The sequence below is a fragment of the Sphaerodactylus townsendi genome, linkage group LG02 (genome assembly GCF_021028975.2).
Source record: "Sphaerodactylus townsendi isolate TG3544 linkage group LG02, MPM_Stown_v2.3, whole genome shotgun sequence".
NCBI lineage: Eukaryota > Metazoa > Chordata > Lepidosauria > Squamata > Sphaerodactylidae > Sphaerodactylus > Sphaerodactylus townsendi.
Window position 1 is genome coordinate 19975419 of NC_059426.1, and position 24064 is coordinate 19999482.

The following is a 24064-nucleotide window of genomic DNA, read 5'->3' on the forward strand; positions in this document are numbered from 1 at the left end:
CTGTGGCTCTACAGCACTGTTTGGAGGCGGTCGCTGGTTGGTTGCGGCAGAGCAGGTTAAAACTGAACCCATCGAAGACGGAGATCCTCTGGCTTGGCTGCGAAGGGGGGTCTTTCCAGCCGCCGGTGTGGGAGGGGGTCACTTTGGCGCCGACCCCCTCCGTTCGCAGCCTGGGGGTCCACCTGGATTTGTCTCTATCAATGGAGACCCAGGTGGCCCATACAACCCGGGCTGCTTTTTTCCACCTTCGTCAGGCCCGACGGCTGGCGCCCTTCCTCTCCCAAGCGGACTTAGCCACTGTGATCCATGCAACGGTCACCTCCAGATTAGACTATTGTAACTCGCTCTACGCGGGCCTTCCCTTGCTGTAGTAGTGCACTGCCGACCCAGCAGTGCCGTAGTAGAACGTTGGGATAGAATGTTGGCCCCATCTTAATGGCTGTTCGGAAATCAAGACTTAATTACACATTACAACTGCCGCCCACTCTCTTCAGCAGTAAATCCTCAGTCCCTTCTTGGGTATGTGACAGAGAATACAAAGCAGCAGTAAAAGAAATACATTGACAACAACCTTAACTGCAGTTAACATTAAGCAGGATTCCCATGTAACCATGGCATGAAACCATGGTTCAAAATTCGGTTTGAGTTCCTGGGAGAAAACAGACCCTGATTGAGAGCCAAAAAAAATGTTGGTGATGTATCCATTAAGTGTAGTTAAAGTGGGAAGGGGGAATTCACTCCTGGGAAGTGAGGGGAAAGAGCAATCAGTCTCACAGACGTCTCCTATCTATGGGTAATTGGAAGCAGGTGTTCTATCGCTACATGCTCTAGACATCAACGCGAAGCATTATGCTCAAGTCCTAACTTTAAAGAGCTTAACAATTCACTCTAGCCAGGTCCTCTTGTTGCACGGTACTCAGCCGCATTATGAAGGAATATTTTATGCAGATTCTCAAAGGCAAAGAACATCTGCATATTAATGGCTAGCAGGAAATAGCACGTTGTTGTACATGCACAACCAGATTATCCATCTGTCAAGAAGCTGCACCTGTGAATTGCAACAATTCGCAAAGCTTTCTCATATCGATGGCCTGATACGTCTTGCCTGTGTAACAATGAGGCACATTAATTTAGCATAGTTCGGTGGTAACAGTGTGCCGTACGTATACAAAAAAGATGTACAGATGTAATATCTTGTATACTTTCAAAACTGAAAAATATCATAGAAAACATAGAGCGTGAAAATGGACAGTCCCAGTTATTCCAGATACGGTTGGCGGTGGTGAACCTTAAAGGTGAAGACCTGTGGGTAAGTGGAGAGAAATAAAGAATTGCTTCTTCATCTCCTTAGCAAATACATGACTGTTCAGTTTTGAGATTAGATGAGTTGTTTCTAAAATTTGGGATTGGCCCTATTTTCATAACCCAGTTGAAAATATGGTAAACTAACAGGGACTCAAATAGACCAAATCTTAAGAACATAAGACCATAAGAACAAGCCAGCTGGATCAGACCAGGAGTCCACATCTGGTCACTGCTTTTCGCGGTGGCCCACCAGGTGCCTTTAAGGAGCTCTCACATGCGGGATGTGAAAGCAATGGCCTTCAGCGGCTGTTGCTCCGAGCACCCTGGACTGTTAAAGAGCATTTGCAATCTCTCAGATCAAGAGGATCAAGATTGGTAGCCATGCATCGACTTCTCCTCCATAAATCTGTCGGCCCCTTTTAAAGGCTATCAGGGGTAGTGGCCATGCACCACCTCCTCCTGTGTGGCGGCATATTTAAGAAACTACCAATCACGCGTTAAGTGAAGAAGTGTTTCCCTTTTTTATTAGTCCTAATTCTTCCCCAGCATTTTTCGAGAATTAATGCCACGGTTTCTAGTATTGTGAGAGAAAGAGAAAAAATTTCTCTCTGTCAGCACTTCACTACCCCATGCATAATTTTATAGACTTCAATCATATCCCCCCCTTAGGCGATCTCACTCTCCAAACTAAAAAAGAGTCCCAAATGCTGCAGCCTCCTCCTCTCATAAGGAAGGTGCTCAATCCTTCAATCATCCTCGTTGCCCTTCTCTGCACTTTTTCTATCTCTTCGATATCCTTTTTGAGATGTGGTGACCAGAACTGAACACAGTACTCCAAGTGCGGTCGCACCACTGCTTTATATAAGGGCATGACAATTTTTGCAGTTTTATTGTCAATTGCTTTCCTAATTATCCCCAGCATAGAGTTTGCCTTTTTCACAGCTGCCATGCATTGAGTTGACATTCCCATAGAACTATCAACTAAGACGCCAAATCCCTTTCCTGGTCTATGACTGATAGCACTGACCCCTGTAGCTTGTATGTGAAGTTTGGATTTTTTGCCCACCCTTGACCCACTAACACAATAGACATAAGATGTGAGAAAAGACATCCATCCTTCACCATCCAGAAAAATGCCTCGTACTTATATCAACGTTAAACATGGGGACTCCCATGAAAAATCAGACTGTATTTTGGTTGGGAGAGTGGAGTTGTTTTTCAAAGTCCTTTCAATTTCAAAAGAGACTTTCAAACAATGACTGCTGGTGAGAATCCTTAAGCGAAGACGCAAACACTGGCACCATCCAGGTGTGATTCCTGTAATTTATCATGGTCTTCTTATCATAGTTACATCAACACTACTCTCACTTTTCTCTGTGCTGACATATCTTTGGTGACAGACTGCAATCTGCCATCTTTTACAGCTGGAATCTTTCCGGCTGTCAAAGAGCTTCTTAAAATTCAACGCTGATCAAAGTAAAAATGCTTTGTCCGATGCCTGGTCCTAAGCAGCAACTCAGCTCTATGTCTTGTGTTCTTTTTTTCTTTGCTGGCCGCGAGTAGTTGAACTGCAGCCAGTTCAACTAAAGGCAAATCCCAGGAGCAAAAATTATTAATAATTTTGTTATTTCCCAGGCCCTACAACAGGGAGAGGAAAATGAGATAGAAATTACCAATATATTAACATTTGCATTTTTATAAGAACTGGAAGACCATTGAAATTGAAAAGAAACAACATAATCTTTCAAAGGGTAGACACATTCCTTAACAAAACTCCCTCTCCTTCCTTTTTTTCTTTTCAGAGGGGTTCTTTTTGGTGGATTAAAACACACACACAAATAATTCAGCTCTGTACATTTTAATCCTCTCTCCTTGAAAATCACTCTCAAGGTCTTCCAAATTTTGTTGAATTAGAGTATTATAGATGTACAAGGGTTGGGTTGTCCATCAAAGGGAATGGTTTACTCTGGATGAAGCTAGATTTTAAGGCTTTCCCCATTCCACAACCAACTTCTGATAAACAAAAACTTGGGGGTGGGGGTGCCTAGATCGCTGAGCCTGCAGCAGGGTGAGTTGGCTGCCTTGAAAGGGCTTATCAGGCTCACGAGCCAGCTGAGACAACCGGGCCCCCTCACTCTCGATGTGCCAGATCAGGAGCGGGGGGTTGCCTCAGCCGGGTTGCGGGCTTGATAAGCCCCCTCAAGCGGCCACATCTGGCCCCGGGGCACATGTTTGTTACCCCTTGCCCTATACTACTACCCTGATCTGAAGTCACCTCAGGGAGCTACTAATTATACCCTTGGGGAAACTTACACATAGCCCAGCGGCACACATTACTGTTCTTGGAGCAAATGTTGTGGCACAATGGAAGTGGGACAATTTCATTTTGCTATATATATAAAACCAGTAGAGACTTTGGGGGAAGAGGGGCAAAAGAAATCCAAAGATCTGTCAAGCATATAATAAATTAATTCCTTAAATTAATTAACTCCTACCATCTTCAACAAGACAGAACTTTCCCTGAAACCTTACTTTTTGGAATAAGCTACTTGATCTCATTTCATTACCCACAAGAGGTTACAAGAGGTAACAGGCATTTTAATCATATGCATAATTGCGAGATGCTCAGCCGGAGGCTATAACATTCAGTGCTTTGCTACATATGTCTAAGACCCCGCCCAGCTCCGTACATCTTCTTGTGTAAAATAATTAATTACAATAGTGTGCGGCCACCGATATTAATCTTCCTTGGTTGCTGCTACAAAGGTCACCAGTTGATATACATTATTTGTGCTACACTCTGTAAACAGGATACCATCAAATTTGGGGGGGGGCAGATATTGATATGCGTTCAGTGAGACAGGGGTTTTTACATGATAGATTGTCACTGTCCTGTTGATAAGACCCATCAACTTCAGAATATACATCTATTGCAGTGATGGCGAACCTTTTTGAGACCCAGAGCCCAAATTGCGAAGCTAGAGCCAGCTTATTTATTGCAAAGTGCCAACATGGCAATTTAACCTGAATACTGAGGTTTTAGTTTAGGAAAAAATGGTTGGCTCCAAGGCGTGTGTTACTCAGGAGTAAGCTTGGTGGTAGTTGGTGGCTTTGCTCTGAAGCAACTGTGCAATTCTTCCAATGGCTGAATCACAAGCTTAGGAGCGTTTACTCAGAACAAAGCCCCATTAAGCCAGCAAGCTGACCTCCAGAGTAAAGGATCGGCACTTTAGTTCTTAGCATGTGAAAATCCGGTGGGGTTTAACAGCGGCAACAGGGTTACCTACACTGCTTCCCCAAAACTAGGTCTTAGGTTTAATGCTAATAATCAAGCTCAGCGGCCCAGGCCAGCCTAGATGTGTTGGGGGGGGGGCAACTCTGTTTGTGAGTGCCCACAGAGAGGGCTCTGAGTGCCACCTCTGGCACCCGTGCCATAGGTTCACCACCACTGATCTATTGCATACAGTTGTTTGTCCAGACTGACTAAGCAATGCTTTCAAATCTGCAGTATGTCTGACTTGTCATTCTCAGCTTAGACATCTTAAACATGCATGTAGGGTAAAGAAGATCGGTCCAATAACTGATACCTAAGTGGATTGTGACATTACTATGAGAGAGATTTTTCTGGAAGCAAAAAGCACTTGGAGACTCTGTCTAGTGAAACATCGCCCAAAACCACAAACTGGGCCTATTTTTTCACAAGACTGCAAAAGGACCTCTCCTACCAGCATTAGTTAAGGATGAGTAGGAGCAAATGGATAGACTCTTTCACAGGTGTGCTCCAATAACTAGGGCATTATTACCAACTTGTTTAAGATGGGAGGGAATGAAGCAGCTGATTCCAAGATCTCTGTTAACCTTTCCATTTGCAGTGATCAAGATTTTTCTTTAAAAAGGAAATAGTGCTGGCTTAAAAGGCAGTTGTCACTTTATATTGAACTACGATACTGGGACACCAGCCCAAACACCCCCTAACTTCTCTTGCAGAAAGAGTGCAAAATCTGGAAGACTCCCATCCTAGTTTTCTTCACTAGCATGAGATACTTGATCTGGTGATGCCCAGTTTCTCCACTAAAGAGACCATGGCTTGTTCCTTTCTTGTGAACAGTGGAGATTTTCAAAGCAGCTGGACATCACCAGATCAAGTATCTCAGAGAAGGAAAAGTCTGGTCTCCATTCATAAGCTATCATGTACAAGCCTTTATTGGCATACAAAACAGGACAATATTTTAAAACAAAATGAAGTTTAAGAAATACAGTTAAAATTACTAATTTCCAGTATAAAATTTGCAAGTTTCACAAAAGAGCGCACATCAAGGAGCTGTTCAGGAGATTAGGGTATCTTATAGCTTACTCTTGCCACTGACAAGGCATTACCTGCATGGCGGTAAATGGAATTTTATTGTATTTCATGTGTATCTTATTTTATTTAGGGCATACAAACTGAAGAATGGTCAAGTGTTTCAAGCCGTAATCAAGATCCACTTAGACAAGAGAAAACTCTTTTAGAAGCGTTCCATATTCTTGAATCTTCTACCCTCAGAGGAGAGCTGATGGCACATTACATCTTACAGTGGCCAAAGGCTTTCCTCTGGGTGGGATTAATCAGCAGGCGAAGATATGCTGCCATAATTCCACCTTCGCATGGGATTAATAATGTAGTAGGAGAACAGAGTTGTCTTGGCACATGAAGTCAAATTATGAAAATCAAGATCCAAGAGCCTAATTCTTAACTAGTCTGAAGGCTTCCACCTTTGTGAGCATAAGGAGTGATTCCAAGGGGAAACCAATAGATAAGCTATCATGTATATAAGCAATAAAGATGGCTTGGCTCTTTGGGGATCAGAAACCAAAATGGCTCGCAAAGACAGTCTTTCACAAGGTCACAATCTGTATGTAATGCTTTAATAGTCACCTGAACTAGATTCTGGAGATGCTAGAAATCAGACATATGAAGGAATAAGATAACTTCGTGAGAGAGGGTCACTGCCCTTACAGTTCGAGCTCTAATATGTGTATGAACAGATGTGAATCTTAGAGGCTAGCAATCTGGAGATGTACCAAGCAAGCAGTCAAGGAAGAGAGTCTACAAATAGGTGGAGAGCCCGTAGGCAGGTAGTTCAGCCAGGAAGTGGTAGCACCTAGGTGGAAAGCAACACCTCCAAGGGTGATGATTTGTTTTGACTGTGGAGCCAAGCCAGAACAGGAGACTGTAGATGAAGCCTAATGGGACTTGATGACACCTGTTCTGCTAATATAGGCAGCTCCAGTGCCAGCCTCCAACCATTTGCAACAGTGGTGCTGAACTATCAGACAGAGCAAACCAAAAGTGTCCTTTTCCAGGAAGTCACAATGGCTCAGAGATTAAGGATCTGGGATTGACTGTTTTGGAACAAGCAGGACATGACTCCAGCTTCAGTTCATAAGCTTTTACTTGTGTCAGGTAGTTAACAAGACTGAGCCCCGGCACCACACCAATCAATGCCCTCTTGCCCTGCCTCCCTCTTATCCCTCTGAGGAGGTTCCCTCCCTCCTGGGAGCTCCCTGCTCCAGTCTCCTAGTGGCTGGTGAGCTGTCTGTCTTGCCCTGCCACCCTGAGACTGGGTCTTTAGCTTTTCTGACCCTCCTCCTTGATTGCAGCATGGCTAGGACTGTGCAGGCCCTGTCCCACTCTCTAAGATTGCAGAGGACTACTGATTGCAGCTTGGTCAGGGTTGTGCTTCCTCCATTCCTTCACTGGAACTAGAGCTGAGGGGCCTTCCAGCTCTTGTTGTTCAGATCTCCTTCGACTCCTCTGCTGTTCGCTCTTGCTGCCCTGACTTCCTGGGGGTCTCTGTAAGCCTTGTGGTAAGCCAGTGGCCGAGGCCAGGCCAGTCAGTTATTGGGGTGCTCCAGAGTCCTTGAGTGGGCACCTGTGACAAGGAGAGAGGTGGAACAGGCTGCCAGGTGCTGGGAGGCAGCCTCGTCCCTGGACACAGACTACCACTTGGAAGAAGTGATTGATCACAGATAAGAACAGACTTGACAGTCAAGAATACTAGCAGGCAACACAGAGATTGAAAAGCCAGAAATAATGTGTCCAAAGCCCATGCTGAGCAGAACTGGACAGCAATACCAGATAAAGTTTACACACAGATCTGAAACCCAAACTGTAGATGATTAAAAGGACAGAATGTGGAAACAGGACATCTCTAGTTCTAAAGAGAAAAAGAAACATGCTGGGCTCCCTTGGTCAAATAACTTAAGTCTTGGGAACTTTTTCTGGTCCATTGACAAATGCTTGCAGAGTGGCTTAAGATCCCCAGTTGCATTGGTACAAAGTACAATTGTTGACAGAGTGTCAAACGAAAGGTATAGTAGTAGATGACTCATTCATTCAAAACTCTAGCTCCTGTATCATGAAGATTAAGCCTCATTCACATACAGTGGCATGGAAGCTTCACTTCAATGGTGTGATCACATGCCACTGTGGCAAGTTGTGTGGACACCACAGCCACGTGAGCAGGGCCAACCGTGGGAGTCATTCCCACAAATCAGTATCCTTCTTAACAGTTAGGTGGCGGCAATAGTTAGGCAATTCTATGCTCTGAACATTAAGGGCCTTCATCTTCATCATTAATTTCAATCCATTCTGGGATCTAAAATTCCCAGGATGCACTGGGGAGAAGTAAATGGAATTAGAGATGAATGGAGCTCAGCTATGCCCATCGATATTAATGGCCAAATCTGAGGAAGGGGGCTTGTAGAGCCAAGGAGCTTTAGCTCTATTCCCCATCCCTCAGAACTGCTATCAGTTTCCACTCCCATTGTTTTGATATTCACGATTAACATCCATGCCATCTCCGCTACATAGGGGAAGACTTAAAGGTCTTCAAGCTATAAGAGAATTTCTGTACCTGTATAGGGACGGCTGGATTCCATCCACACATTCCCTGAACTGCTTATTATACCAAGAACTCCGATCCAGCCTGTTATCCCAAGCTATAGACTCTATGATTGATTATATTGAATCAGATAAAGTAGTTACGCTTCTAAATTGTCAGGATTTTCATTGTTGCCTTATAGTGGCAAAGTTTTTTGTCAAGTTTGTAAACTGAATGTATGACAAATGTGAAGTTTTTTGCTATTACTTTTTAACTGGAACTGTATTTTTATACTATCGTGTATGTGCCAATAAAGGCTTATTGAATTGAATTGAATTGATATTCACAGACTGCAGCAATAGTGAATCACATTTTGAGAATGTTGCCTCCCGCTACTGGAGAGATGTGCACATGCCTTACTTTTTTGTTCCTCTGACATACACGGTATCTAATACCCAAGGAGAGATTAACACAGAGAGATTAACTTCATTTAAGAGGGCCATACTTGTTGAGAGTCACATAAACAAGAGGTGGGGGAAATCGCGTTGAAATGACAGTGCTGTGGAACGCTGCGCGCCCTTGGACTCATAACATCAAGTGCTCAGAATCCTGCTCCAGCTATTCTGATAATGCAAATGTCTGAGAATGCACTGTTCCAGTGTCTACCTATGCAGGGATATTTATAGCAGCGTTAGCATAACTAGTAAGTTATACAGAGCGCATACGCTGCTTTGAATGCTATTCGCCATGTCAGGCTTATTTCCATCCAGAAGAATGAATGTCTTTCATGTTTACATTGGGGTAAATCCGAAGCCCTTCCGATAAAGCTAATGAATACAGGCAGATATAAAAATGGTATGAAGCAATTTCTGTCCATGCATTCCTGCCGCCTTACATTATACACACTGACTTAGCCAACTGTGCACATGAGTTTATTTGGTGGCTGCTTGAAGCAGCGTTGCATTTCAACACTGAAGTGGCAATGCAGACTCTATGCCTACAGTGTGGTTGTGTCACAGCTGTACTTGTTGGCAGGGGCACGGGGGTACAGTTTGGCAGGCTTCCAGCATTATCTGAGAATTATAAGTATATTTAGAAAAAAGCACACACGCATCCAAGCCCACGCAGACAGAACACAGGGAAAGTTTACACAGAATGTCATTCCCTGAAAAATCTCCCATACCACTCTACTATCCCACCTTCCAGTACATACATCAGTGCATGCATTCCAGTTCAAAAATGTACATGTCTTGCTTAATTGGGGCCTTTTAAAAACACATACATGTCTGCATGTATGCATATCGTTCTACATTTGATGTTTTGCCACCTTGAGACCTTGATGGTGGTGAAGGAAAGTGCTGTCAAGCCCAGTTCTCTTATGCTAAGGCAGTGATGGTGAGCCTATGGCATGGGTGCCAGAGGTGGCAGAGGGAGTCTCACTCTCTGTGGAAGACGCGCTGAAGCAGAGTTTGCATCGTAATGCTTGTAGAGTCGTCCCCGCACACACACATCTAGGCTGGCCTGGGCTGCTGGAAGCTTGATTATTAGCATTAAACCTGGACCTAGTTTGGGGAAGCAGTTTAAGGTAACCCTGTTAAAGCTGCTAAAATCCCACTGATTTTCATACAAAGAACTAAAAGCGATCCGTTACCTGGGAGGTAAGCAGTTTGCTGGCAATGTGAAAAGGCATGCTTCTGAGTAAAAACCTCCTAGGGTTGTGATTCACCCGTTGGAAAGAGTTGCATGGATTTGCTTCAAAGTACAAAGCCTGTCTACCAGCAACCTTACTCCCAAATAGCGCGCATCTTGTAAGAGTCAACTGTTTTTTTCTAAACTAAAACCTCAGTATTCAGGTTAAATTGCTGTGTCGGCACTTTCTAGCGATAAATAAATTGGGTTTTGGGTTTACGCAATTTGGGCAGCCTCCGGTCTCTCCAAAGGTTATGCATCGAAAAGCTGTGCTAAAGGGTCTGCAACCTCGCGGCTCTCAGATGTTCATGGACTACAAATCCCATCAGCCTGCTTATGCATGCTGGCAGGGGTCACGATGGGGTATGAATCCATAATTTTATCTAAGAGAAAAAGGTGTTCTGAACTAACGCTAAAGATCATAAGCGTTTTCAAGGCAAGACATTCAGAGGCGGCTTGCCACTGTCTGCTTCCAGGTGGCCTGAGAGAGTTCTGAGAGAACTGTTACCCAAGGTCACCCAGCAAGTTTCATATGGATGAGTGAAAAATTAAACCCAGTTCTCCAGATTAGAGTCCACCACTCCTAACCACTACACCCCAGTGGTTTTCTATAAGTTGAAAGGACAACACTGACATGTTTTATATAATAAAAACCCCTACACATATCCTGATCATCCACCAACGATCCCAGGATATTTATGAGATTATTCCATTTGGCTGTTGTGGATTTTCCAGGCTATGTGGCCATGGTCGGGTAGTTTTGCTCCAGACATTTCACCTGCATCTATGGCTGCCATCTGCGGAAGCTTGCTGTGGTAAGATGTGTTTCTCTCTGTGGCACGAACAAATAACCATAGGCGCTTGGAGTGAAATGATAGAGGCAAAACTACAAACCCACTTGTCATGCCTAACCTGGAAAACCATAGTATGCATTGAGAAAGTCTTCAGAAGGCAGTATGCCCATTCCACTTTACCCCCCAAAACAATCTTGACAGTATAAGTAAAGCTGAGACAGTGACCTGAGAGAATGTGAACACAAACAGGCATTTTAATCAAGGTATCCCAGTCCAACATGCCACCAGCTTGCTCTGCGTAACTGGCCGACCAAATTTTACAACATGTCCAAGGGTGCCATTTTGGAAGGACATGAGAGCCACTCCCCCTTCTGCTCCAAAATTCCATACAATTTGGGCCCTTTCTTTCAGACAGCTCAGGACCGTGGTGGCGAACCTTTGGCACTCCAGATGTTATAGACTACAATTCCCATCAGCCCTGCCAGCATGCCCAGTTGGCCATGCTGGCAGGGATGATGGAGGTATGTCTACCCTGGAGTGCCAAAGTCCATACCACTAACTCAAAGAACATCAAGAAGGCAAATTCCTAAACACAAATGTCAGCCATGAGGAACGACTCTGTCCTTTCAACAAGGCATGGCAAAGCCCAACTGTTGTTCAAAAATGGCTGATGTTCTTTCATCTCTAAGAAAGCCCACAGGCAAAAAGACTGCTAAACGTACTGAAGTGCAGCTTTCCGATCGACAACTGTTTTGCATGCTTGTTAGCCGAGAACCCAACTGTTTGCTCATTCTCCTAGCAAGACCTGGGACTTTAAAGCCAGCGGAGCAGTGATCTGTGCGACAAAGCAGCAAACTAAACCTGACATCGAAGAGCCTGCCCTATCAGCAGCGTCGTTTCGGAAAGTTGATAGGCACAAATTATGTAATAGCACAGTCAGACACAGCCTCGTTTGCAACTCTGTTTGCAACTATCACATCTTATATCTTCCAAGGTGTGTAGGCCCACACGCATACACACCCCAAGCATTAGTACCACAATCAGTTTTAGAGCCAAATGTTTCATAAGGGAGATGCACAGTGGTGGGATCCAAAACATTTAGTAACAGGTTCCCATGGTGGCGGGATTCAAACAGTGGCGTAGTGCCAATGGGGCTGGAGTGAGAACTGCGACTTCGGGGGGCGTGGCAGACATTCCGGGGGCATGGCATTAATAATTTCTCTGTTACTGTAAAAAACTCTTACTGTAAAAAAAGTTCCTAATTTCCAGCTGGTATCTTTCTGTCCATAATTTAAATTCATTATAGCAAGTCCTATCGTCTACTGCCTTAGGAAGAACAACTACTTCTCCTCCTGAATTGACTGCCTTATGTCAAATGGCCACTGCCTTTCAAATGCTTAATTTTGTTTCTAGAAATCAAAAGAAGGATACTTTCCTTAAACAAAGGAACTTTGCCATATTTCTAGGCTGTGTTTTCAAAACAGCCAGCCAACAGGAGAATTATCCCGTTTTCTGCAGCAAATATGGCTAATCAGCCACATAGGAAACAACAGGACTTTATGATTGTTGGGCCTAATGGAATTTCTAACGGAAAAGCAGACCCAATTAGTAACCCCCTCTCGGCACACACAAATAATTAGTAACCCACTCTCGGGAACTGGTGAGAACCTGCTGGATCCCACCTCTGGACATGCATAGAGAGCTCACATGGCATCGCCCTCTCTCTTATTCCCTGTGTGGCTGAAAGCCACAGGAACATATTCAGTTCAGCCCCAAAAAGTTGTTTTGATCCTTGATTTGTGATGCCTGTCAAATTCACAGCCCTGACACACTACAGCAGCCAAGGGCTGCAGAAATTGGAACGGGGGAGGAGTTAAGCCCATGGCCCAAAGCTGCATACAAGACTGGAATGCCACATTTGACAGGGTTGATTGGCGCTAAGGGGAAGAGGAATGAAATGTAATGGTCGGGCCTCTCACACCCTTTTATTATTTTTATAAGGTTTCTAGTATATTAAAAAAAAATGAAGATATGCCAAGAACAGGGTTACAAAGATTCTGGTATCTCTGTGACTATATGTATAATTTTATTTGAAGATAATGTCAAAAGTCTACATGTGAGCCTTATGTGAACTTGAGGTGTGGGCCAAATGGTCTTCCAGGACCCTATGATGGGTCCTTAATTAATTCAACTAATGTACTAACGGCGAAGGTGCTTGGGGAGCAGCAGCATGAGAGGCCATTGCTTTCACATCCTGCATGTGAGGCTCCCAAAAGAGGCACCTGGTGGGCCACTGCCAAGTAACCAGAAGTGCTGGACTAGATGGACTCTGGTCTGATCCAGCAGGCTTGTTCTTATGTTCTAAAGTGTAACAGTTTAGTTGAAAGAAGGGCATTTTATGCAGCCTTTCAGACCCTTTGTCAAACAGAATGTAAATATGGCTGGAAAGCACTTCAAATTAAAAGTCGCCAGCTCCATGTTAGGAAATACCTCAGGGGGTACAGAGTGAGGAGTCTGAGGAGGGCGAAATTATTTGGGAGGGAGAGAGCATAAGTACCACGAGGTCCACCTGCAATTTTATCTTGGAGAAATTAACGCCATTGCAAGGAGATCAGGTGTGATCTCTGGACACCTGCAACTACCTCTGGGAGGTTGGCAAACCTAACCTGCCCATCACTATTCCACAGCACAGGAAGACAGGAAACCCCACCCGTTTGCTTTGGCAATGTGGAAACATGGACTCTGCCATGTCTGTAAAATAGGAGCATGTTTCCTTGCTGCATAACATGGCAGTGAAATCAGACAAGAGACTCATCCCTACTGTGAATTTATTTTATTTATTTTTCATATGTTTATCCTGCCCAATTCCCCACAGAGCTCAGGACCACAAGATGTCACATTCAATTTCCCTAAGCTACATCATGAAGGTGGAACCACTGCCCACCGCAGTGAGAAGACACAGAGTGGCATAAGGAAATATTACCTCTTCCTGACCTCTCCAGCGAAGGCAATTTGGTTTCATTTATACTCAAATTGCAGCTGACTTATGGTGACATCATAGGGTTTTCATGGCAAGAAATATGTAGAGGTGGTTTCCCATTGCCTGCTTCCTTGGTGGTCTCCTACCCAGGTACCAACCAGGAATGACCCAGCTTAGCTTCCAGAATCTGACAAGGAGAGTTGCCAACTCTCTGATGGGAAATGGCTTCAGATTTGCGGGGGGTGGGCATGCACTGGGGAAGACTGAGTTAAGAGAAAGAAGGACCCTCAGTGAGGGTGGAATGACAGTTTCCAAAGCAACTATTTTCTCCAGGGAAACTGTTCTTCATAATCAGTTATAATTCTGGGAGACCTCCAGACATCACCTGGAGGTTGGCTAACCCTACTGACAAGGTTGGGTAGCTTGGAACATCCAGGTGAGGGCTGAGCTAATACTGTATAGCCAAACCAGATGGAGCATTATGATGTCATCTTGTTCACTATGTGATTGGGTAGGGCCGTAGTGACGGACCTATGGCACTCCAGATGTTCATGAACTACAATTCTCATCAGCCCCTACCAGCATGGCCAATTAGCCATGCTGGCAGGGGCTGATGGGAATTGTAGTCCATGAACATCTGGAGTGCCATGGGATTCCTACCGATGGAGTTGAGGAGGGGGACTCAGTAAAGGAGATATGGCCAAGAAGCAGTGGCAGGACGGAAAGACGCTGTGAACTCCTAAAACCTCACCCCCAGGAGTTTTACATGGGACCCTTCCCACCCCAAATAACCTCCCTCTTTTAACGTATCGTGGTACAGTGACTAAGAGTATTGGACTCTTATCTGGAGAATTAGGCTTGTTTCCCCACTCATACACATGAAGCCTGCTGGGTGACCTCTGTTGGGCTCTGGCCAGTCTGTTGCCAGTCTGTTGCATGCACAGGAAGGGAAGGGAAGTTGCTTTCAGTGTCTTTATGGGTGAGAGAAGCAGAGTATAAATACAAACTCTTCTTCTACTCAATGTTGGGAGGCTAAAATTAAATGCAGCCCTGCCAACACATTCCGTGAGTGAGGAAAACAATTTGGAGGACAACTCTGTGAGAAACAGAAACCTACAACAGCAACAACTTACTGCGAACTTACAAAAGTCACACATAGTTGCACGCTCCAGTCTCTTTTTTTATATCATTCAGGAAATATCAAATATTGCACAAGTATCCATTTTTATGCTTAAAACGGTAAAAAAAAAATAGGAGGCAAGGAGGCAAGGGGGCAGTTAATAGTTCTTGCTCCCCGGTTTCAGAACCTCACAAGCCCAACAGGAGCAAATACGCACACATACTCAGGATTGTGCCGCTATGCTGGTGAACTGTGACCTATATTCATGTAACTTGTGGGCTCACAAGGGGTCACTATCCACTCACCATAAGCCGCGGGGTCACCTCTTTAAAAGCCACAGCGGGGGGGTCCTGGGCCTTCCCATCTCCGAAGCTCCTTTCTTGGCTGCCGAGATTTACCTCTCTCCGCCTGCCTCCTGTGCCCGCGCGGCAAAATTGAAAGCTCCGCTAAAAGAGCAACTTTTAAAACCCTTGGTGCGGCGGGAGTTGTGGGAAAGGCTCGGCTGTTCTGTAGCTGACTGATTAAGCTGTAATGGCCAGCGGCTCGCGGCCAATCAGGGAACAGGGCGCCATCTTGTTAAGTGGGGTGTCCCCGTCTAAAGTCATGGCGTAGTGATGGCGTGATGCGTGTGGAAGCGCAGTCGAGAAGTCCGTCTTCCGCGTCTCAGCTTGTTCAAAGCCGTGCCAAGCAAAATGGAAAATAATAGCCAGTGGCGAATGAGGAAATTACAAAGAGATGCGACCAGGCTGGCTTCTGCTTTCACTTCCAAACACTGCTGATGGCTGATGTCTCCGCAGAAAGCGCGGCCAGCTTGATTTACTGCTGGCGTCAGCATGTGTGCGGCGATCTTAATAGAAGGCTGTTAGCGCATCTTTGATGGCGTTACGCACTCACTCAAGTCGCGAACCTATCGCCATAAACAACCTCTTCCCAGCCAATCACGCAGGAAGCCGCCCTGCGGCTGGCCGCCCACTTTCCGCACGTGGCTCATGGCCTTTGCGTTCGGCGTATTGTCGGGCGCTCCGATTCCCCTCATTGCAATGGAACTCCAGCTCTTTGCTGCCAGCGTTATTTCAAAATTGCAAACATGTGGGGAACAAATGTCTCCGTGGTCAGAAGCCTTTTCGATAGCGAGGTGCTTGGCGGCGTTACTGCAGTTTAGTGAGAGTAAGAAGTGGAGTAGTGGCCCAAGGACAGACCCAATTGCCCACCAGGGTGACCAGCAGCCGCAGAAGAAGGGAAGAAGACTACTGGAATATTTCTCTGACCCACAAGGCACCTGGCCTCAGCCCCTCAATAGCCATTGGAAGTCTTAGCTCCACCGAAGCATCCAGGGCTTTGGAGTTTCAGCTTTGTGGGCTCAAATCAGGACAGAGTATGATAGTGTAAGCACACAGTAAATTCTGAGGATTCTTTAAAAAAATCTTTATAGAAAACTGCTCTTTCTTTAGTTCATTGTCTTTATATTTTGAGCCTCAATCATAACCAATTAAACAAAACGCGTATAGGCCTTTTGCTCTTTGCCCTCTTCCTTGTTGCTAACCAGAACTGTAACAGCCTTGATGAATACCCCTTTGTTCCTAGTTTACCCTTAGAATCCAACAATGTTTCCGAAGTTATGCTGCCTCTAAAGGTCTTCTCGTCCTTACAGGCACCGCCATAAGACTGTCTTTTTCTGATACAAGCTAGAACACAGCCAAATGTTTTAGGCTCATTGTTTTAGATAAGTATGGCGGCTAGAGAACAATATGCTGATAAGATGAGGTTGGGTCTTAGTTCACGGGGCCGTCAGAAGCGTTAAATAATGACACCCTCCAGCTGAGGCATTGCCTGGTAAAAATGTTTTGGGTAATAAGGGGTTGGTCTCCTCCTTTCTGATGATTGATTGATGGTACTTCGCTTTGGGGTGTATTCTTTCCTATTATTAGACTGTTTTTGATGTAGCATTATAAAATGAGCGAGAACTTTCAGCCATTTTGGTGTGGCTCCTCTGATACTAGCTTAAGAACATAAGAACATAAGAACAAGCCAGCTGGATCAGACCAAAGTCCATCTAGTCAGCTCTCTATGCTGCTAGCGGTGGCCCGCCAAGGTACCTTTGGGAGCTCACATGTAGGATGTGAACAACCAATGGCCTTCTCGACTTATTGCTCCCGATCACCTGGTCTGTTAAGGCATTTGCAATCTCTATCAAAAGAGGATCAAGATTGGTAGCCATAAATCGACTTCTCCTCCATAAAATCTGTCCAAGCCCTTTTAAAGCTGTCCAGGTTAGTGGCCATCACCACCTCCTGTGGCAGCATGTTCAAACACCAATCACACGTTGCATTGAAGAAGTGTTTCCGCTTTACAGTGAATCCTTGATTCTTCCCCAGCATTTTCAATGCATGCCCCTAGTTCTAGTATTGTGAGAAAGAAAAAATTTCTCTCATGTCAACATTTTCTACCCATGCATAATTTTGTAGACTTCAATCCTTATCCCCCCTCAGCGCCTCCTCCTCCAAACTAAAGGAGTCCTTGCAAAGCGGCTGCAGCCTCTCCTCGCATAGGGAAGGTGCTCCAGTTCCTCAATCATCCTTGTTGCCCTTCTCTGCACTTTTTCCTATCTCCTCAATATCCTTTTTTTGAGAATCACGGCGACCCAGAACTGGACACAGTACTCCAAGTAGCAGTCGCACCACTGCTTTATATAAAGGGCATGACAATCTTTGCAGTTTTATTATCAATTCCTTCCTAATGATCCCCAGCATAGGGAGTTTTTGCCTTTTTCACAGCTGCCATGCATTGAGTTGACATTCCCATGGAACTATCAGCTAAGACGCTTAAATCCCTTTCCTGGTCTGTGACTGATAGCACTGACCCTTGGCAGCTATTATGTGAAGTTTGGATTTTTGCCCCTATGTGCATCACTTTACATTTTGCTACATTAGGGCTGCGGCTTTGCCATTTCTGAGCCCACTCATCCTAATTTATCAAGGTCCTTGGAGCTCTTCGCCCAATCCTTTGTGTGGTTCTCCACCACCCTACACTTAATTTGGTATCATCTGCAAACTTGGCCCGCCACGCTACCCACCCTACTTCCAGGTCATTTATGAATAGGTTAAAGAGCACGCTGGCCCCAATCACGGATCCTTGGGGGGACACCACTCGACATCTCTCCATTGTGAGAACTTCCCATTTACACCCACTCTTTGTTTCCTGTTTCTCAACCAGTTTTTAATCCATAGGAGGACTTCCCCTCTTATTCCTTCATTGCTGAGTTTTCTCAACAGTCTCTGGTGAGCTTGCCCGTTGTTGGCCCCCCCAAAAAAATATTTCTTTAATTTTATTCCTTGTCGGCTTGAGCTTTTTGGGCTCCAATTTCTTAACAAGTTACCCCACATTAACAATAGCCTATAATAGCTGGAGATGAGGATTCTAGATCCCCAAACACAGCAAAGACCAGACAGAGGGAGAAACAGCTCTTGCTACCAGGAGACAGAGTGGAGCCTCTGGACTGGCCAAGTCAATATCAGAAATCTGTCTTTTGGGTCTGGGCAGCTCAAGAGAGCAGCATCTTCTTCCTGCTGCAAATCAGTGACTTCCAGAAACAGGGATTCCGGGTCAGGAAATTCCCCAGTCTGCTACCCGCAGCCGCCATCTGACCCTGACAGAATATTGTTGTTCCTCAGAAATCACACATGCTCTGAGCTAATGTGTATGGCTACCACCTCCAGGCCTGGAAATCTCCTCAAATCACAAATGATCTCCAGATCAGTTCCCCTGGAAGAAATGACAATTTTCCAGGGTGGACTTCATGACATTAAGCCAATTGAAGTCTCTTCCCCGCCCCCAGGCTCCACCCCCAACATCTCCAACCATTTCCCAACCCAGCGTCGTGACTCTGTTATCAGGGTGGGATCAACAGGTTCTCACCAGTTCGAGAGTGGTTTACCAATTACATTGGTGTGTGCGAGGAGAGTTACCTAATTGAATCCGCTTTCCGTTAGAAATTCCATTAGGCCCAACAATCATAAAGTCCTGTTGTTTCCTATGTGGCTGGTTAGCGAAGGTAAGCTTGGATAATTCTCCCTGTTGGGCTGTTTCAAAACATGTTTTAGAAATATGGTAAAGTTCCTTGTTTAAGGAAAGTGTCCTTCTTTGATTTCTAGAAACAAGTAAGAGGTATTTGAAAGTATTAAGTATTTGACAGGCAGTCAATGAGAGGAGAAAGTGGTTGTTTCTGTTGGCAGTAGACGATAGGACTTGCTATAATGAGTTTAAATTATGGACAGAAAGATACCAGCTGGAAATTAGGAACTTTTTTTTTACAGTAAGAGTTTTACAGTAACAGAGAAATTATTAGTACCCCGCCCGAATGCCTGGCCACGCCCCGTCGTGCCCAGCCAGAAGCCCAGTGGCTAAAGCCCCACCACCATGGGAACCTGTTACTAAAATGTTTGGATCCCACCACTGCTGTTATCACTTGAGCATTACTCTGATCCCAAAACTTGCCTCCCCCTCGGTAGGAAGGAGGATTCCCTCTTTTGCGGAAGGAGGAAAATAAAATATTGACTTGTCATCCCGCACTGGCTCAAGACTCAATATCAAGGGAGCAGACAGCGGTTCTCACGAAGGATGAACTGTATCGAGGTTTTGGAATACACAACAATCAATATCCCAAGCCCAAACTTCAAGAGAAGAAGGACTGGTGGTGTGTGTGTGTGGGGGGGGGGGGGAGTTACCTGAAGTTGCATAACCATTCTGTTCCTGATCCAGTTGCTTTATCAGCAACAAAGTACCGTGAAACGAAAGGAATTACACTCCTTGAAGATTTCATAATTATTGTGCTTTTCATGCAAGGAGGGAAGGAGAAACAAGTTTCCAATTATTTTCAAATGCCCTACGGAGAGGGAAGGAGCAGTTGCGATATCTCCAATCCCCCTTTATTATAGCCATTATTTCTCTGCGAGGATCTACAACTTTTGTCAACTGCCCTAATAATGACATGAAACAGTGAACATTGCAGAGAGGAGGGGGGGAAATAAACCTTTATATTTTCCAAAGGTTATCAAAAGTGCTGAGAAGAGAAGAATGAGAGCAACGTGTTTTTTTTTTAAAAAAAAGCAAGTAAAATGCTGCTTCAATTGTTTCCCTGCTAATAGAGGAACACGCAGTCAAACCTTTTGGAAGGTGACAGTCCTTGAGAGGGGGCACAGATGCGTAATGGCCCCCATTCTAATCACCCTCCGTCAGCTGCCATCTTTCAAACGTTGTAATGCCGTATTTAATTTTTTTATATCCCAGTTAAAAGCAGGGTGTGCTTAAAGCCCTTTGCAACAGAAGCTCAGTTTCACCTTGAAGGAGGAACCGTCTTTCTGCAAGCTCGACTTTACTGCCACTTATAGACTGAGACTCACTTGCCAACACTTGGAATGTGCTCAAGACTCATAAATTTTCCGCTACGACTTACAAGCCTTTAAGCTGTGCCGGGTGCTCCGTGTGACATCAGTCACACAAGCCGATCTATTAGTAGCATCCATGGTTCAGATTCCATTGACGAGAGCCAGCCGGGCACACCCCGGCTTCATCAGTTGTTCGGTGCTGATTGGGGGGGGGGTCTCCCTCCAGCAGCACCACAGGGACAGGATGTGGGTCAGTAGCAGAGCAATTGGCTGACATGCAGAAGGTCCCAGGTTCAAGCCCTGGCATCTCCAGTTTAGTGAATGAGGTAGTAGATTATATAAAATACTTCTACCAGAAACCCTGGAGAGCTTCTGCCAGTCTTAGACAAGACAGAGATGTTCCGCTGGACCCATGGTGGAGTGCAGCAACAGATGACCATCAATTGGACACCTCTGCTGGACCTTTCCAGGGCTTTTACCCCCATTTTTATTTATTCATTCATTCATTCATTCATTCATTCATTCATTCATTCATTCATTCATTCATTCATTCATTTATTATTTATATTTATATTTATATACCGCCCTCCCCAAAGGCTCAGGGCGGTGTCCATCAACACTAAAACTATTTAAAACATCAAATACATAATTTACAACAAAATAATATATAAAATACTAAAGAGCTTCTGAGATGAAGCAACCCCTCCTTCCCCCTTTATGTAACCACGGGAGGCCCAGATGTTCTTAGTTGACATCATCGGCCTGGCCCAAACGCCTGGCGGAACAGGTCCCGTTTTACAGGCCCTCTTGAACTGTAAGTCCATGAGACCCACAGTCCACCCGGGAAGCCTGTTCCACCAGGTAAAAGCTAGCCCTTGTAGGAGTCAACCCGAGGATCGCCTTGGGGCCAAGGGATCACCATTAGGTCTGCCTCAGCAGCCGGGAGGGGCCTAGAAGGAAGCGGTATAGGAGAAACGGTCCCTCAAGTGGCAGGAGGGCCAAGGCCGCGCTTATTGATGGATTGATGCATCCCCTGCTGTTATGACTACCACTGCTTGGTCACCCATGTGATAAGAGAGACTGTTATCAAGTAACCATCTTTTTGGCTTAGGTTTTACAATGCTATTATGGTTTTATGTTTGTTACATGACATTTATTTAATTGACATTTGTATGGTTGTTTAGTATTGTTGGCTGCCCTGAGCTGAACTCTTTGTTTGGAAACAGAAGAATAGAAATTGAATGAATGACTGAATGACTGAATGACTGAATGGATGAATGGATGAATGAAGGAAGGAAGGAAGGAAGGAAGGAAGGAAGGAAGGAAGGAAGGAAGGAAGGAAGGAAGGAAGGAAGGAAGGAAGGAAGGAAGGAAGGAAGGAAGGAAGGAAGGAAGGAAGGAAGGAAGGAAGGAAGGAAGGAAGGAATGAAATGTAGACAACTGTGATGGACCAATGGTCTAATTCACCACAAGACACCTTCATTTATCCATACAGCCAGTGGAGCACACCTGGATTCAAGAGACAGCTAGGAAGAACCCTGGATCCATCGGCTGTTCAGGGGAACCACAAGTTACTGCTAGGGAGCCAGGAAGCCACCCATCAGTGGCTTGTGAGGGGTTGGTGACCCAGAGAGTACAGTATGAGACTAGTATCTGGGAGACCCAGGTTGAAATCCATGCTCAACCATGACACTTGCTGGGTGACCTGGGGCAAATCACACTCTATCAATCAGCACAGAATGGAGGACAGGAAGACTGTCTGTACCATCAGATAGAACTTAAAAAATGCAACAGACAGACAGAGACACTTTTGCTCATACAATTCGGCTTTCTGGCATGGTTAGAAACAACAATATTCAATGGATTTTCCAAGGGCCAAGGAGCCAGCTGTGTGGTTTGTAAGCACACCAGAAAGCTGAACCACCAGAAATCTTTATACAAACCACTTTTACAAAAAGGGCTGATTTGCAGTTTGACATGGATCGGGGTGGGGGCTCCTCAAGAAACACAAATCTAAAGCCTGCTGGTGTGCACAGAAGTAGTCCTGCCATTCTTTGAATCCCACAGAGAAAAAAATGAATATTCCCTTTGAGGTGGGTAAATTCAGTCCCGGTCCCTCGGTCAGCTGACAATGTAAGCAGCCTAGCCGGGGGCCTGCTTCTGAAAAGATGCTGCTTAATGTAAAGCAAGCTTTGTTTTAGAAGAGCTCTAAGTACATCGGACCAATTACCTCCCCCCCCCCAAAAAAAATCCTGAAGCAACATTCTTCATTATAAAAAGGCCCTGTGTCACAGTTCCAAGCTTTTAAATGTTTTTGTAGGTTCTTTTCAGTACTAAGGTGGCACGTTGCTGGTTTGTACTGATAAACATCAATGGGGTAGAGCTTAAATTCTCCACAGCAAGTTATTTTTCAGCAGAAACTAAGATTTTTTTAAAAAAAATTGGCTGAGTCAAAGCTAAAACGTTTCAGAAAACTGAGCAATTACCCAAGCTGTTTTTCCTGACTTCCCTTGTAACAATATTTCCAAGGGAAACAGATTGGACCCTCCCAAGAGACATCATGGACAGGAGGATGAAAAAAAAGACACTGGAAATGGAGCAAATGTCCTGATTTGGGGAGCAAAAGTGACTTCTTTGTTGAGGTGGCTCAATGCTCAAATGATCAGAGATGGCAACCTGTGAGGAAAATGGGAGGGAGGCACCTTGTTGTGCAATTAAACATGGTCTTTTCAGTAACTGTTGGTCCCTTAACATGATAGTAAGCAGCCAATTGGCCATGCTGGCAGGGGATGATGGGAATTGTAGTCCATGAACATCTGGAGAGCCGCAGGTTGCAGACCCCTGGGCTAGCCCAATCTCATCTGACCTCAGGATCTGGATGGGGGACAGACCACCAAGGACTACTGGGGTCATGACCTGGAGGTAAGCGATGGCAAACCACCTCTGAATACCTCTTACCTTGAAACCCCCACCAGTGGTCACCATCTGTCAGTTGTGGCTTGATGGGAAAAATATCACATTTTTTTTCTTGGAAAAATACAGCCAAGTTAGTTTTGCTGGGGTCACAAGTCTCTTCAGGTTCATTCATTTTTAAAGATCATTCCCACATATAATGGAGAAATACCCAACAAAACATCCTTGCTGAAACTATTAAAATAGGAAAATGATAGTTAACATTTGTATGGAGGGGTTTTTCCCCCCCTCCCCTCCATCCACATAGCCAACTTGCCCACTCAGGTCTTTAAAGACAAAAGCTGAGGACTAACAGTGTTTAAAGCACTTAACTTTGCACAACAGCTGTGATAAAAGAGGACCACATCAAGACTGCAAGCACAGCAGTGGGTCTGCGGGGAAGAGGCAGAGGAAAGGCAGAGATGAAAGTGTTTGGGGAAGAGAAGTAGAGTGAGGAGTCTTAAGTTCATTAATATGAAAGTATGAGGAGGAAGCACGAACTGGCTGCCGGGAGGATGGTTGAGTGCTATTGTACAGCTCTGCATTGGTTTAATTGTGTGCCTTGTTATCGGATCTTGTTTCGTTCAATGCGTGTCTAATATTGCCTGTAACGTGTGTAAGAAACCCCTCGCATTTCCCTTACCCCGCAACCAAGTTCTAATGCTGCACAAGCAGCTTGGCCAACTTGACCAAACGGCGGAGGAGACAAGCGTCTCCTTAAATCACCCCTTAGCGTTTCGGCCCCCCGTTTTCTAAAATGTAAAAAAGGAGGAGATGTAGTAGTGCACTGCCGACCCAGCAGTGCCGTAGTAGAACGTTGGGACGCCAACGGACCTGCGGCCTTGCCGGTCGCATCGCACCCCCACTCCTCATCCCCCCATGAGTCACGGGTCGTGAACTGTCTGGCTCAATCACCGGGCGCAGGGACAATGGTCTTGCCCCCAGGTGAGGATTAGGCTCAGACGCGTACGCTCTTC